Raw genomic sequence first — 6,900 nt, 5'->3', positions numbered from 1 at the left:
CTCTCCCTCTCTCACACACACTCTCACTCTCTCTCTCACACACACACACACACACACACACACACTCACATATACACTCACACACTCACACACACATACACTCACACACACACACACACTCACACACTCACATATACACTCTCACACACACACTCACATATACACACACACTCACTCACACACACACACTATACACTCGCACACACACGCACACACACGCACACCCACTCACTCTCTCACACACTCTCACTCACACACACACTATACACACTCACACACACTATACACTCTCACTCACACACACTCACTCTCTCACACACACACACTCACTCTTTCACACACTCTCACTCACACACACACACACACTATACACTCTCACACACACGCACACACTACACACACACTCACTCTCACTCACACACACACACACTATACACACTCACTATACACACTCACACTCTCTCACACTCACACACACTCACACACTCACACACACACACTCACACACTCACATATACATTCTCACACACACACACACACACATATGTGTATATTATATACACACATATATATATATATACATATGTTTTTTTTATCAGTTTTGTTCAGCTCTGTGCTGTTTCATGAGGTTGCTGATTGTGTGTTTTAGAAACGCTGTTCAGTGCTGTGGATTCGTCTCTGCTGGATCAGACCGTTCAAGGTGATCAATCACTCGCTCATCTCTGATCTTTGGCGTTTTCTGTCGTGTAACAAATTGAAAAGTGCTGTAGTTGTAAACTGTATCATTGTGTGTTTGTGTTCAGTTCTTTTGCAGGTGACACTGGACATCCCGAATCAAGCGTTTCTGCTCTTCATCCTGGATCAGATCCACTCAAGGGTGTGAACACACACACACACTCACTCACTTACACACTCACTCACTCACTCACACACACACTCACACACTCACTCACTCACTCACTCACTCACTCACTCACTCACTCACTCACTCACTCACTCACTCACTCTCTCACTCTCACTCACACACTCGTTCAGACACTAGAGCCAGTGTTATCGTGATTGTTAAGAGTGACGGTGTGTGATTGTGTGTCTCTCAGTGGACTGATGGGGAGAAAGCGTCTCTGTCCTCCTTGACGTTTCTGGGTAAACTGCTGGACGCTCATCCTGCTCTGAGTCAAACACTGACGTCCAGCCGCCGTAAGACTGTCTGACCTCCTCTGACACGACTCTCATTTACATCTAAAGGCTGGAATGCACTGCACGACTTTAAGAATCTGAACAGTTTTTTAAAACACTAGGCATCATACACTTACAGATCTGGTAAATAGTGACTAAACTGGGCATCACACACTAAGTCTGAAGCTAAAAAATCAGAGTCTGTGACCATCATGCACTATGTGATTTTCTATTAGATATGTCCGCTCAAATCTGCAGGCTGGCTCTGACTTTTGTCAACTAGTGTCAACTTTTCCAGACTGTAAATCAGTGGAAAATCTGGGCCAAAATCGTGGAGTGTATTCCAGGCTTAAGTAGTTGTATTTACAGTAGGGATTCACTTTTTTCAGTGAGCCCCTTTGGGCTATAATATTTACTTGAAGTCTCCTTGAGATTCATATATTATAATATATTAGGATAATTTAACAAAACATTCACATGTTCACAGTTCTGTGATGTGGTTAATGGTCACATGACCTGCACGTAAACAAATAAAATATTGAATGCTTTTTAGTAAGTGTTTTATTTTCATTGTCTTTATCTTTATCTTGTTTAATTTTCATGATTTAATTATTAGTTTAATTGTATGTTTAGCTTAAAATGAATAGATTTTTAATTATTAGTTTTATTTTGATTGTTTTTATGTTAAAATTATTTGTTTTGATTATAGTGATTACATTTTTTATTGTTTTTGATTGGTTTATTTTTTAAATTATTTATTTATTTTAATGATTAGTATTATTAGTAAGTTTTATTTTCATTATGTCAATCTTAATGACTGAATTATTTGTTTTATTTTAATTGTTTTTAAAATTATTTTAATTTGACATTTTTATGAGTTAAAGGGTTAGTTCACCCAGAAATGAACATTCTGTCATTAATTACTCACCCTCATGTCGTTCCAAACCTGTAAGATCTCCGTTCATCTTCGGAACACAAATGAAGATATTTTTGCTTTCTGACCTTGCATAGACAGCAAGGGTACTACCACATTCAAGGCCCAGAAACATAGCAAGGACATCGTTGTGACATCAGGGGGTTCAACCGTAATTTTATGAAGCTATATGAATATTTTTGTGTGCACAGAAAACAAAAATAACTTCATTCAGCAATTCTGTTCTGCACTGTCACTCGACGCTGTCATTTACGAGAGTACCACGACGTATGCGTGTGAGTAATTAATGACAGAATTTTTGGGTGATCTAATAGTTTAATTTTAGGTAGTCTTATGTCCCTTAATTTACTATCAATGAGAATCATCCTACACACATAGACGCTTACATGTATAAGGTTTCTTCATGCTGATGTTTATGTGTGTGTGTGTGTGTAGTGTAGTTGTGTGTGTGTGTTCAGGTTTCTTCATGCTTATGTGTGTGTGTGTGTGTTCAGGTTTCTTCATGCTTATGTGTGTGTGTGTGTGTTCAGGTTTCTTCATGCTTATGTGTGTGTGTGTGTGTTCAGGTTTCTTCATGCTTATGTGTGTGTGTGTGTGTTCAGGTTTCTTCATGCTTATGTGTGTGTGTGTGTGTTCAGGTTTCTTCATGCTTATGTGTGTGTGTGTGTGTTCAGGTTTCTTTGTGTGTGTGTGTGTGTGTGTGTGTTCAGGTTTCTTCATGCTGATGTTTAAAAGTGTGTGTGTGCTCAGTTTTTTTAATGTTGTTTATGTGCGTGTGTGTTGTGTGTGTGTGTATGTGTAGTGTGTGTGCTGGAGTGTGTGTGCTCAGCTCTGCTGGTCTCAGATGAGGACGTGAAGGCCGCCGTGTGTTACGTGATGTTCAGGATCTGGAGTTGCGCTCCTGCGATTCAGACGCTTCCAGACACACTCCGACAGCGCATGTGTGTGTTACTGCTGCACACACTCTCACACACACACACCACAGCGCTCACCATCAACTGCCTGGGTGAGACACACACACACTCACTCTCTGCAACTGTCCGGATGAGAAAATTACAGTAAAGACACTTATAATTGTACAAATTATTTCTTTTTCAGAGTTTCCAAGAGAAGCTGCATAATGAAAATGCGCTCTATTTTATACATGCATGTTATTGAAATTATTGTGAATAATTCATACATGCATGCTTAATTGTTTGGAATTTGTTGTGAACTTGTAATGTTTAATAATTGTCTTTTTTTATTTATTTTATTTATGCATTGCATCCAACAAAACATTTATTTTTCATAAAGCAAACGGAAATATGAGTGGCTGTCATACATGTCATACACAATTCTTTAATGATATTTAATATAATGCTGCAAATCATTCATTTATTGTTCACTTTTGCTCCATGTTTCGCGTTGACGTGTCCCTTCTAAATCACAAGAGCTCTGTAAAATGTAGATGTGCAGTAACATGGGCACATATTAGTGCCAGTCATGATTATGTGTCCCTTTTATTTACTTTATATTATAAAAATGATCAGTTTTAAGTGTTTGAATCTGGAGGTTTTATTATTTGCTTAACATAAACACAAGAGCAGTCCGTAATAAATGTGTGTGTGTTTCAGGTGTGGTGAAGCAGATGTGTCAGTACTCTGATGTCGTGTGTGTGTTGATGAGGGATCTGAAGGACGGAGGTGAAGATCCTCTGCCCTATCAACCACTGCCGCTCATCCTGAAGAAGGTCTCAACTCACACTCACACTCACACTAGGGGTGGGACAATATATCGATATGGCGATTATATCGTTGTCCTCCTCCATGCGATACGAGAATCGATATCTGACGCCAAATATCGATATTTTAATTATTACAATAAGGCGCTCTATATAGATTTCCCTGCTCCCAGCGTCTAAAAAAAATGCTCTGAGCAACCATGAACCACGTTCTCTATGAAGATGGGGAAGCACGAGGAACCGAAGGATAAACAGATTTCCAGCCACTGTGTTAGCTCTACTGCTGTATATATGTTTATGGAAATGAGAACTAAAAAACTGCCCCGGAACAGCTATCAGCGTGGACCATAGGCACCGATCACGTTCAGGGACGTGCAGAGAGTTCCTCGGGGGCAGGGGCTCAAATGTAATATAGGGGCAATGAAAAAATTATATGTCAAATATTTGGATACATTACTATTTTATATTTTTGCAAGAAGTCACTTATGGTCATCAAGCCTGCATTTATTTGATCAAAAATGTTTATATACTTTAAAATTAATTTTATGCAATGCTGATTTATTATCAATGTTGGAAACACGTGATACTTTTTTCAGGACTCTTTGTTGAATAAAAATTAAAAAAAAGAACAGCATTTATTTATTTTAGCTTTTGTAATATACACTACCATTCAAAAGCTTGAGGTCAGTTTTTTTTTTAAGAAATTAGGTTTTATTCAGCAAGGATTTGTTAAATTGATAGAACCAGTGATGGTAAAGATTGATATTGTTAGAAAACATCTCTATTTTGAATAAATGCTGTTCTTTTTAACTTTTTATTTATCAATGAACCCCAGAAAAGTATCACAGGTTCCAAAATAATAATAATAAATAATAAAAATAAGCAGCACAACTGTTTCCAACATTGATTATAAATCAGCATATTAGAATGATTTCTTAAGGATCATGTGACACTGAAGACTTCAGTAATGATGCTGAAAATTCAGCGTTGCATCACAGAAATAAATGATATTCTAAAGTATATTAAAATAGAAAAACATTCTTTTAAATTGTAATAATATTTCGCAATATTACTGTTTTTTCTGTATTTTTGATAAAATAAATGCTGGCTTGATGAACATAAGACACTTTCCATAACACTGCATAATTGTCAAAAATGGTAATATAATAAAGTCAATCACGTCACCATTTCGCCAGCCTGCACATCACATAATAGGCCTGTAGATGGCACTTGGGCTTCATTAAAGGGGTCATATGATGCTTTTTTAAAGATTATTTAAACAACGCCTTCTTTCTTTGCGTGCACATTTGGGCGGCATTATGCTAATATTTCCACATAGTGAGGTAGATATGTGGGGGCGTGTTAGAACGAGCCGTTTTAGGGGGGTGTGGCAGAGTCTTAACTTTGATAAAGAATATCTCTTTGGTTTTGAGACTTTAGTCTTTGCAACTTCAGGGATCTTATCTATGCACAATCAGCTTGTAACACTCCAAAGAGAAAGGAAAACTTGAAATCGCATCATATGACCCCTTTAACTATGATAGTTTCATGAAATAGCACCCGCTGTATCATACATAAATATAAGTGAATTGAATACTGATTACCATTATTGCGACTTTTGGAACTGCACGGTTTTGTGCAGTGCTTTTGTAGTAATTTAGCATCCATTTTCTCAGGAATGTAATTTGATTTATAAAATGAGACAAACCGCAGATCCAGATCGCTCCACAAATAAGCTCATCTGCCCCATGTAATTTTCAACCGATTTATAAATAAGAACGGAAAGTAACCACTCCACTTCACATTATTGTCCAATGAAATTTGAACTTGTGCCAGATCATGATTGGTTGGTGTATTATACACGACAAACGGGCATTGATAAATTATGTAATATTCTAAAGCATATAATACATGGATTTTTTTTTAAATCGACACCCTAGCTTTGATTATTGATGAAAAAAAAGTTTAAAATATTGTTTGGTTTATTTCCTTCCATCGACCCACTCACTGAAAGAACCATATATGGCTTGAGAGTCTACTTCTGAACAGACAGTGGAATATCAGTCAGTCAAGCAAAACGCACGCAACCCATAGCAATGCCTCAGATTGACAGATATGTAAAAATAAACAGGAATTTTCCGACTTTTGAGCAATTAGTTACCATTTGTACACCATGTCAGGTTAATTATAATGAAAATGCGTTTTGTTTTATTGACCACAATATCATTGCTATTTGTCTGAGAGGGGCACTTTTAATAATTTTGAAAAAGGGCAGGGGCTTGAGTCCCCAAAGCCCCCCCTTCTGCACGTGCCTGATCACGTTATTACTGCAGAGCGCTTATTCAGTCCATGAGTAGCCTAACCTCTCCGCTCGGATCGCAGGTGGATTTCCCTCACTATATGAGTGAGAGAGTGCTGCCGGCGCGTCCAGTTTTAGGTCAACAAAACTGGGTGCTCTCCCTCTCTCTCAGATATTGCAAGTGCACGTTATGAAGTGGACACCGAGCCACCGACCGGCAGAAACATAATGCTGCGTTCAAGTCCTCCTGGGACATTCGTACTTACGAGTTGACAAGTCGTCATAACGACGTCAGGTGCATTCAAGTCACTTTGCTCAGAACAATATGGCGATTTGACTTTTTTTCCATAAAATTCAACGATTTTTTAAAACTTTACATCTACAAAATGATGAATAAAGAATGTGCGTCATTGTGTTTTTGCTTTTTTCTGTTTTTATTCAATTTATGAAGGTGATGTAAACTGAATCATTATATGTTCTTTGGTAATTATACAATAATATAATATTTTGTTTATGCAACATATAGTTTTATTTTACATTACATCAAATTTATCATTTTATTAATTTCAACAAATTTACCATCAATACAGATGCTGCATATCTAGTCTATAGGTGCGTTCGACTTCATGCGGCGCTGCGCAAACCAATCGGCGGCTGGCTTGAAGAATTGCATGCCGGTTAGAAATTTTGTCCGACTTGAACCGACGCTACGTCACTGTCACGTGTGGCATCAAAGTACCGCGATATCGTTTCGAGAGCAGCCGGCTGACT

The sequence above is a fragment of the Sinocyclocheilus grahami genome, unplaced genomic scaffold, assembly GCF_001515645.1.
Source record: "Sinocyclocheilus grahami isolate Dianchi unplaced genomic scaffold, SAMN03320097.WGS_v1.1 scaffold757.1, whole genome shotgun sequence".
NCBI classification, from domain to species: domain Eukaryota; kingdom Metazoa; phylum Chordata; class Actinopteri; order Cypriniformes; family Cyprinidae; genus Sinocyclocheilus; species Sinocyclocheilus grahami.
This window is presented reverse-complemented; position numbering follows the sequence as displayed.